This window comes from Crocuta crocuta, unplaced genomic scaffold (genome assembly GCF_008692635.1).
Source record: "Crocuta crocuta isolate KB4526 unplaced genomic scaffold, BGI_CrCroc_1.0 scaffold842, whole genome shotgun sequence".
Taxonomy (NCBI): Eukaryota; Metazoa; Chordata; class Mammalia; order Carnivora; family Hyaenidae; genus Crocuta; species Crocuta crocuta.
In genome coordinates, this window is record NW_027531891.1 from 89,396 (window position 1) to 98,984 (window position 9,589).

General features: G+C 44.9%; 1 pseudogene across 1 annotated transcript; it reads right to left on the reverse strand.

Moving 5' to 3' along the window:
- Positions 1-860: 860 nt before the first annotated feature.
- Positions 861-1,540, reverse strand: LOC144239159 (immunoglobulin kappa variable 4-1 pseudogene; annotated as a pseudogene). Its single transcript, XR_013337331.1, has 2 exons — positions 1,482-1,540; positions 861-1,279 (listed from the first exon to the last, which is right to left on the reverse strand). The product of XR_013337331.1 is annotated as an immunoglobulin kappa variable 4-1 pseudogene (transcript).
- Positions 1,541-9,589: the final 8,049 nt, after the last annotated feature.

Consider the following 9,589-nt stretch of genomic DNA (forward strand, 5'->3'; position numbering starts at 1 on the left):
TTGCTGTGGCCTTTCCTGAAGCTAAATGCCGTCAGCCCATGTATCTCAGAAGGAAGTGAAGAAAGCACACTAAAATTCTTGGGATTTTTCCTGTTTTTATACTGAAATGGGCATATTAATTAAATATTTTCCACAGGACCAACTTATGGAACACTTAGAGCCGTGAGTCCCTTCAGTCACAAGATTAGACCTGAATGCCCAAGGGAAGACTTTTTAAAAAGAGGTGAAAATGGTGACAACACGTGCTGAGGAACACTAGCCCATATTTCTAGAGTGGTGAGATGAAAGAATTAGAGAGTTGCCTTTGTGACAAGGTACACCTAGAAAAAATGGAGAGCGAAAAGGAAAGTACAAAAGGAGATAGAGCAGAAGTGAACGTCAGGTACGTTGGGCAGAAAAGCTGGAAAGTAGGGTCCACAAAGGAAAAAGAGACAGACGGATGCTACCTTCCACATAGGAGGTTCTGAATCTGAGAGGTCAAAGGTTTAATATCGGGAAGGTCCAGAATGGAAGGTGACTGTGGATGAAGAAAGGAGACTAAGAGATATAGGAATTACAAGAGAAATGCTCCAGAGTCAAGGAGGCACAGGAAAGAGAGAATTCATCCATCAGGGTGTGAAATTCACCTGACCCTTCGCCAAGAGTGGAGACGAAACTTACTGGCTCAACTATGCCATCTGTCTGTGCAAAACACACCAGGTCCTGTGACACAAAAACTCCTGACAGCCTCCCTAAGACATCTTTATGGAATTTGTGTTCACTAATCTCCCACCCTTTTTAGAATCCAGAAAAAATGACCCCCTTAATTTTACCCAGGCCTTAAACAAGCCCGTAATGAATAAGTCGGGAGAGGTGGCTTCTCAGGCAGACCCAGGAATGTGTGCGTTCAGGGCTGAGCAGGGAGGCAGCAGCAGGTGCAGTGAAGCCTCTCTGACCCAGGGCCCTGGGGAGGAGGTTTGTGTACGAGGCTGAAGCACTGTGGGAGGAGAGCTATTACTCTGTTGACAGTAATAAGTCGCCACGTCTTCAGCCTGGAGGTTGCTGATGGTGAGGGTGAAATCTGTCCCAGACCCACTGCCACTGAATCGGTCGGGGACTCCAGAATCCCGGTTGGATGCCTTGTAGATGAGCAGCTTAGGACGCTGTCCTGGTTTCTGTTGGTACCAGGCTACATTGCTGTAAACACTCTGACTGGCCCTGCAGTTCATGGTGACCCGCTGGCCCAGAGACCCAGCCAGGGAGGCTGGAGACTGCGTCATCGTGGTCGCCCCGCAGGCACCTGCAATCACGAGGAGGTAATGATGATACATACTTTAGGACAGACTCCCTGAAATATGGTGTTTGAGAAGTGGTATACATGTCAGCGTATAATTGGGGTTATATTGGAAATAGCCAGTATTTCTCATTATATCTTTAAAAAAGTTTTTAACTATAAATTGATACTACTCCAAAAGGCATGTGGCAAATTTGAAATTTCTCACCTGAGACCCATAGCAACAAGGATATGAGGACCTGCCTCTGTGACACCATCTTGCTGTCCCAGCCTGCCTGATGCAGCTTAGCTTACATGGAAAAGGCCCCTTTTATCAAACCTGAGCAGCTGCTCTGGGCCTCGGTGAGGGATTGGGGGTGGGGGGTCCTATGCAAAGCACCTGGTAAGTAAAGAAGCAAACTGCATGAGCAGTGGGTTATGAAAGTATCTAATGTAAATCTAGAGAGCCAAAAATATTACCAAAAAGATAGTTGTAGTGCTAGAAACACAGAAGTCAACATAGAAACTCTTAGAATAACTTAGAAGTTCTAAAATGACAAACTGCTACAAGTTCTAAAATGACAAACTGCTTCTATTGGAAATTCAAGTATGTAGTTAAATGGGTTGAGTTTCCAGATATGATGAGCTAGGCTCTTCATATCTATAATCCTGGTGAAATTATAAAATATGCTGGGAAACAAGAAACAAACAATGGATGGAAGGAAGGAAGGAAGGAAGGAAGCGAGGGAGGGAGGAAAGGAGCGAGGGTGGAAAGTAGGAATGGAGAAAGCGTGGAGAGGAAGAAGAAAGGAAGGGAGGATGTGGGATCCCGACAGTGACCACAAGAAAGCGTGGTTAGGGACACGGGGATGTGCCTGCACACGGGGCTCCCTGCCTGGGCAAAGCATGCCTGCAAACAGGATGCTCTGCCAGGAGGCCTGCACACAATATCCAAGTTTAATGGTCCGCTCGCAAACGAGGGAACATGCCCTCCTTAGAAATAAGGAGGAGGCTGGAATTGTGAGCAGGCCTCTTAGTAAACATGTTGTGGTCGCTTCCTCCCTTTGCTCCCCCCGTCCTTGAAATGTGTTTGGCTTCTTGCCCTTAATTGGTAAAGGAATGCATCTTGTAGATTTCAGTTTGTATCCAGTTACCGGGGTATAAAATAAACCGCAAGAGGGGCTTGCGAAGAATTGTTCCTCCTGCCAGAGTTGTGTCTGTGTCTGTCTTTTGTGTGTTTTGTCCTTTGTGTCATTTCGTCCGCAACAGAGGAAGGAAGGAAAAGAGGAATGGAGGGATGGAGGGCGGGATGGGGGAAAGCAATAGAAGGCACGAGAAGAAAATGGAGAACTTTGGACCAAATGTTTTATAAAATCTCTGACCAAAATTATTGGGACTCCAAAGTCATTTTTTCCTGCATCTCTGTAAGAATGCTGCAAGCCCTTGAGCTTGGTTTTGGGGCTGTGCATAGGGCCAGAGAGATGGGACACAGACTCAGAACTTACTCACTTTGGGAAGAAAGAGGGACCCTAATTTGAGATACAGGAAATCTGAATCCTCAATTTTAGTCATTCTAGTTTTCAGTTCAATACTTCCATTTTGTGTGAAATTAGCCAATTAATTAACTCTAGGTTCTATCAAGAAAATTTAGCTCCAGGGCACCTGGGTGGCTAGTCATTTGAGGATCAGACTTTGGCTCAGATTATGATCCCTCAGTTCATGAGTTCAAGCCCCAGATCTGTCTCCAGCCCCACACTGCACTCACTGCTGTCAGCACAGAGCCCGTTTTGGGTCCTCTGTCCTCCTCTCTCTGCCCCTACCAGGTTCACGTTTTGTCTCTCTCTCAAAAATAAATACACATTTAAAAAAAGAGAAAGAAAGAAAATTTCCTTCCATCCAGTGGTTTGAGAAGTCAGCTCAAGGTTGCCTGTTCCTAGTCCTACTGTTCATTCTCCAGCAGAGGGAAGGGTAGGGATGGGGGGCGTGCAATTCCATTAAGAAACTGAGCGTGCATCACCATCAGGAGGGCATAGATTTTGTGGCTACGGGTCTACTGCAAGTGTAGCTAATGAAACTCTTCCAGCCTTTTCTGAGTGCGGCAGATGCATGGTGCTTACTCGGTCAGGTGGCACATTGGCTGTTCTACGGTTGTCCATGTGACTTCTGCACAGCTTGTGCGCCTGAGAAATTTCCTAAGAGACAGCTGTACTCTGTATCGTGTTGACCCTGGCTGGGGATCCATACCTCACCCTCACAAAAGGTCAATTCTCCCATCACTCAGCCCCCCAGTTTGCCCTTAGCGAAGGTTAGTTTTATGGTCACCTTAACTAGGCTATGGCGCCCAGTGGTGTGGTCAAATGCCAAATTAGATGTTGTCCTGAAGGTAGTTTTTGGTGTGATTAGCATTTAAATTAGTAGACCTTGCATAACATAGGTTACTCTCCATAATGAGGAAGGTGCATAGTCCATTCAGTTGAAGGCTTTAAGAAGCAAGACTGGGGGCACCTGGGTGGCTCTGTTGTTTAAGGATCCGACTTCAGTTCAGGTCATGATCTCATGGTTCATGGGTTCGAGCTCCGTGTCAGGCTCTGTGCTGACAGCTAGCTCAGAGCCTGGAGCCTGTCTTCAGATTCTGTGTCTTTCTCTCTGACCCTCCCACACTCATGCTGTCTCTATCTCTTTCTCAAAAATAAATAAAACATTAAGAAAGAAGAGGAAGAGGAAGAGGAAGAGGAAGAGGAAGAAGAAGAAGAAGAAGAAGAAGAAGAAGAAGAAGAAGAAGAAGAAGAAGAAAGACTGAAGTTCCCCAAAGGAGAAGTGATGCTTCCTTAAGATGCAACAATAGAAACTTGGTCTCAGTTCCGGCCTACAGATTTCCCACTCAAGGCTGCAATATCAACACCAACCTTAATTTCCAGCCTGCCAGCCTGCTCTACAGACTCTGGACTCGCTACCCCCCACACTCTCAGTTCTCAGAATCTCTGTCTCCACGGACATCTCATTGCTTATGCTCCTCTGGAGGATCCTGACTGTTACCAGTCTTCACATCCCCCAGGTCCCACCTCCTCTGCCTGGAAGAATGCCCGGCACAGCACTCGGTTCTGCCTCCCCACTGTCCTTTCCATAGACCATTCTTACCACTTCTCTTACTTTTCAAAGCTCTCATGGGGCAGGACTCAGCTGCTGGGCTGCATAAATGGGACATCTAGCAAGACAGAGTGGGACATGTCTGTTCTTGCCAATTCTCTCTCCTCGGGGAAAAATTTAAGGGAATATTCAATTGTATTTCTTTCTTCTTAAGTTTATTTATTTATTTTTAGAGCAAACACAAGGGACTGTGTCCTTCCAAAGCTTCCTTTCTTGACATCCCCAAAGCCTCAGACCTTCAATTAATCTAATATTGAGATCTCTAGGTGAAACCTGCAAAGGAATTTGTCCACAGCATGGTCTTTGAATCCCATCTCTGAGATACACTCTGAGAACTAGGCAAAAAAAAAAAAAGAGAGAGAGAGAAGAGCCCATATCCAAGAAAATACTACTACTGCTGCTGTTACTACTCCTACAAATAAACAGCAACAACGACACAGTCTATTGCCATGTCTACACTTGAAGATGTGCTTTGTGTTCAGTGGTGCACTGAGGCCTTGCTCATCTACAGTAATCAGTCGCAAAATAATCCTCTAGAAATTGAGGTTCTCGGAGTTCAAGTTGTTCAGTGTACCAGTGCTTGCAGGGAAGAAGACGGGAAAACAATCTGACCCTGAGTCCATAATGTCTACTCACTGATGAACTCACTCATTTAAAAATTAAGTACTAGGGCACCTGGGTGTCTCAGTTGGTTGGGCATTCGACTTAGGCTCAGGTCATAATCTCACCGCTGGGGGGTTCAAACCCTGCCTCAGGCTCTGTGCTGACAGCTCAGAGCCTGGAGCCTGCTTCAGATTCTGTGTCTCCCTCTTTCTCTGCCCGTCCCCCACTTGCACTCTCTCTCTCTCAAAGATGAATAAATATTAAATAAATATAATAAAGTGCCTTTACTGTTATAACGTGAATTTAAAGTGTACACCTGGGTGAACACGAGCAGATACATCCCCCCTTCACCAAGACTCAGATCCAAACAGACACACCCTATCCAGCATCACACTTTTCCCTCAGCTTCTTCCAATCAATGCCATGCTCCATCTCTACCACCAGAGGCCGCCACCACCTTTTTATAATTTTTTTTTAATGTTTTATTTATTTCTAGGAGAGAGAGACAGCGTGAGTAGGGGAGGGTCAGCGAGAGAGGGAATCACAGACTCTGAAACAGGCTCCAGGCTCTGAGCTGGCAGTCAGCACAGCACGCGGGGCTCGAACCCACGAACCGCGAGATCATGACCTAAGCGAAAGTCGGACGCTTAACCAACTAAGCCACCCAGGCGCCCCCCGCCACCACCTTTTTAATTTCCTCAGCATGTAGAACCAACTTTCTCTGTTCTTGTACTTCATGTAAATAGAATCATAAAGTATGTACTTTTTGGTGTCTTGCCTTGTTGGCTCAACATGTCATTTGAACTTCCTCTATGTTGTTAGTGTGCCAGTAACTTGTTCCTTTCCACTGCAGAATAGTTTTTGTTACAAGAAATGTCACAATATCTTCATTTTTCGTTAAATGAATGGATTAAGATTTGAATATGTTATCAGTACAGTTTTAAAGAACATTTTTTCGAAGTTTTTGGCGGAGTTATGCACTCACTATCCATGAGTGAGTTCCAAGGCATGAAAGCGCTGAGTCACAGAGCCAGCCTCAACTTGGCTTTGGTAGATACTATGGAACAATTTTCTGAAATGGGGAACATCTTTACCCTCCACCAACCATGTGTAACATTTCCACTTGCTGTAAATCCTTTCCCCATACTTTCTATTGTCAGACTGTTTATTATATCCATATTGGTAAATTCTGAAGTAGTATTGTTAAAATTTACATCTCCGTTATTACTAATGATAGTATTACCATAGGTCTACTACTGAGTTGTTATTTAGATAGTTTGTTTCTTGGGCAGTGCTTCGTCTAGTCAGACACACACACATACTTGGTCTTTTCTTTTTTGAGAGTTCTTTATATTATGAAAATGAATTTTTTGTCAGAATGTGCATGAGAATATCTTCTCCCATATTTGGTTTATATATTTACTTCCTTAATAATACACGTGAAAAGTAATAAGGACTAATTTTTTTTCATTTCTTTCTTCGATCATTTTGTGGGGGTGGGTGGGAGTTGGGTCTGTGCAACAGATCTGAGGTCTATTTTGCTCCCTCTTGTTAGAAAATGACTTTATGCATGGCTCAGTATGTCTGAACTTGCTTCTGCTTTTTCTGGTACTTAGATTGAGGAGAAGTAGCTTATTCCCACCTACAAATAACTCTCAATGTCTATGGATATAACCACAAATAACTATAACTTCTAGTTGTGCATGCCTGAACTGGCATGGGTCCATTTTCCTGGGGGATATTGGCATGAGAACCTCCATTGGCTTGAGTTTTCTGATTTAATGGGAATGAGAGAGAGCAGGGCCTGCAGTGTGCTGCTTAGATTCCCCTTCGCAAATAAGAGCTGTACCGCTGCAGGTGCTATGAGGGCTGCCTGCTGGCCACCCTCTGCTGGTCGCCCTCTGAGGACATTACCTTGCTGAAGAACGTCCTGGACCATGGTTACACTTCTTTTCCAGGAAGGACAACACATACTGGATGCAAGGGTACAAAGCCCTTCCTGTTGCTCCACTCTAAGTCAACTCTGCAGAGCGATTGCATCTCTAGACCTCTCTGTGGGGTTGGCGGTGGCTTTTCTTGAAACCCAATCACAGCTCATTTTCTCTATCTGTCCAATCCTGCTTCCTGTCTCTCCTTCCCAGAGATGGGCATCTCAAGAACACTCTGTAATAAATAAATCTGAACTCTCTCTCTCTCAGAGTTGGTTTCCCAGGGAATCTTGGGGTTCCTATGGGGAATGGGTTTCCCGTTGTCACCCATGACAAATGAGATCAGGGAGCAGCGCAGGCCAGAAAGTAATGATAACCTTCACAGGTACACTATGTACAGTTTCCAAAAGGGCCAGCCGGTGCAGAGTGATGTCAGAAATAGGGATCTGTGGCAGTGACTGATCGATCATGGGTTAGTAGGGATTGAATTGATGTGTAAACCCTTGGAGAATTTCATGCATATGACTGGAAAACTCTAGGTCAGGTGAGCTGAAGCTTACAATCCAGCTTCTGACTCAGTGCCTGGACCTAAGCCAGTTCACATGCCAGAGAGCACTGCTTGAAAGTGAGGTCAAGGCCTCTTGAGAAATTTAACCACCGATGTTTGGAAAACATTTGCTTCAATATTTTCTGAGAGGAACTCAGGGCAATTTCCTCAAAGCAAATGGGAACTAGAGAAAGGAAAATATCCACATTTCCCCAGCCATGTAAGCTCTCCAAGTTTGTCTAATATCTAAGTGTGAATATGAATTTGGATAAAAGCTGGTTATCAGAGGGACACCTGGGTGCTCAGTTGGTTAAGCGTCAATTTCGGCTCAGGTCATAATCTCATGGTTATGAGTTTGAGGGCCCGCAATGGGCTCTGTGCACACCAGCACAGAGCATGGAGCCTGCTTTAGATTCTGTTTCCCTCCCTCTCTGCCCATTCCCTGCTCACGCTCTGTCTCTCTCTCTCTCTCAAAATAAATAAATACTTTAAAATTTATAAAAATTATTACATCCTCATAAGAAATTGATTTTCTGTGGTGCCTGGGTTGTCTGTCAGTGAGTGTCCAAATCTGATTTCAAGTCATGTCATGATTCCAGATTGTGAGATTGAGCCCCGTGTGTGGCTCCACACTGATGGTCAATCCTGCTTAGGATTCTCTTCCCTTCCACCCGACATCCTCCGCCTTTTCCGCCACTAACACACTCTCTCGCTCCAAAAAAAAAAAAATTTTAAACAAAGAAACTGATTTTCATCATTCTCTCCAAACATGATGTTTTCAATGTATCTTTCTTATTTTCCTCCCTAAACAGACATCAGAGCAGAAACAATACTCATAGAGTCTCCAACATTATTTTTAGTTTATTTACTTATTTATTTTTGAGAGAGTGCAAGTGGGGGAGGGGCATAGAGAGGAGAGAGAGACAGAGAGAGTGAGAGAGAGAGAATCCCAAGCAGGTTTCCTGCTCAGGTGGTGCCAAACACGGTTCAATCGAACTGAGTCAAAATCAAGAATCAGATGCTTAACCCACTGAGCCACCCACGCGCTTCACAGTCTCCAACATGTCAGTGGCTCCAGGAAACAGAGCCACCATTAACAGCCAAGCCAGCCAAGCCAAGACATTGATGATGATACACACCAGCATCAACACGAACCAGGACAAGCTCCAAAACGTTTTCTTAAATGTGTCCCCACTCTTATCTCTGGGATACATCCTGGGTCTGTGGTAGTGGGTATAGAGCAGATTCACCCTGAGAGTTGATAAGGTGAAATCTGAAGGTGCTGCATATTATTTCTGTCAATGAGATGATCCTGTACCTCTCACGGTGATATCCTCTGTTACAAAATCCTCCAAAGCCATCAGTGGGAATGATCAGTATGTGGAACTCTGTGACCCATTGGTACCTGTAGAGTTTCGGATTGCAAATGCACACAGGCTTCCTTTCTCTATTCGCCAGGCTGTACCTGACAAGCTTGATACGGGAGAGACTGTAAGAGCTTTCCATGAGATTGTGCAGCTGAACCGATGACCTCACTTTGAAGCAGAGATAAGTTCAGGTGGCCGTGTCCCTGTCTTCTGCCACACCTATCATTTCTACCCCCAAAAAGTTAAAGGCACCATTGAATTCAGCTTAGGTTCTAAATTACAGCAGTAAACACAATCTTCCCTCTCTCTTTCTCTAAGCACACTCACTTACCCACACACTCATTTAAACTCTTCCCTAAAACTGGGGCATCTGGTTGCTCAGTCAGTTGATCATCCACTTCCGCTCAGGTCATGATCTCATAGTTGTGAGTTGGAGCCCCACATCAGGTTCTCTGCTGTCAGTGCAAAGCTTGCTTCAGATCCTCTGTCTCCCTCTCTCTGCCCCTTACAAGTAACTTGCTCTCTCTTTCTCTCATTCTCAAAAATGAATAAACACTAAAAACTAGACTTCCGTAACTTAGTTTCCACCAGCCGCTCCTCGATCTTTCTCATCCCAGGGATGGGGGTGGGGGAAGAGAACAAATGATGGATAGAACATACCTTACACTGGGCAGAGACCCTACATATGGAGCCTCTCATCAGATCCCCAGAAGCTGTCCTTTCGCTCTCTTTCCTGGTTTGCTCT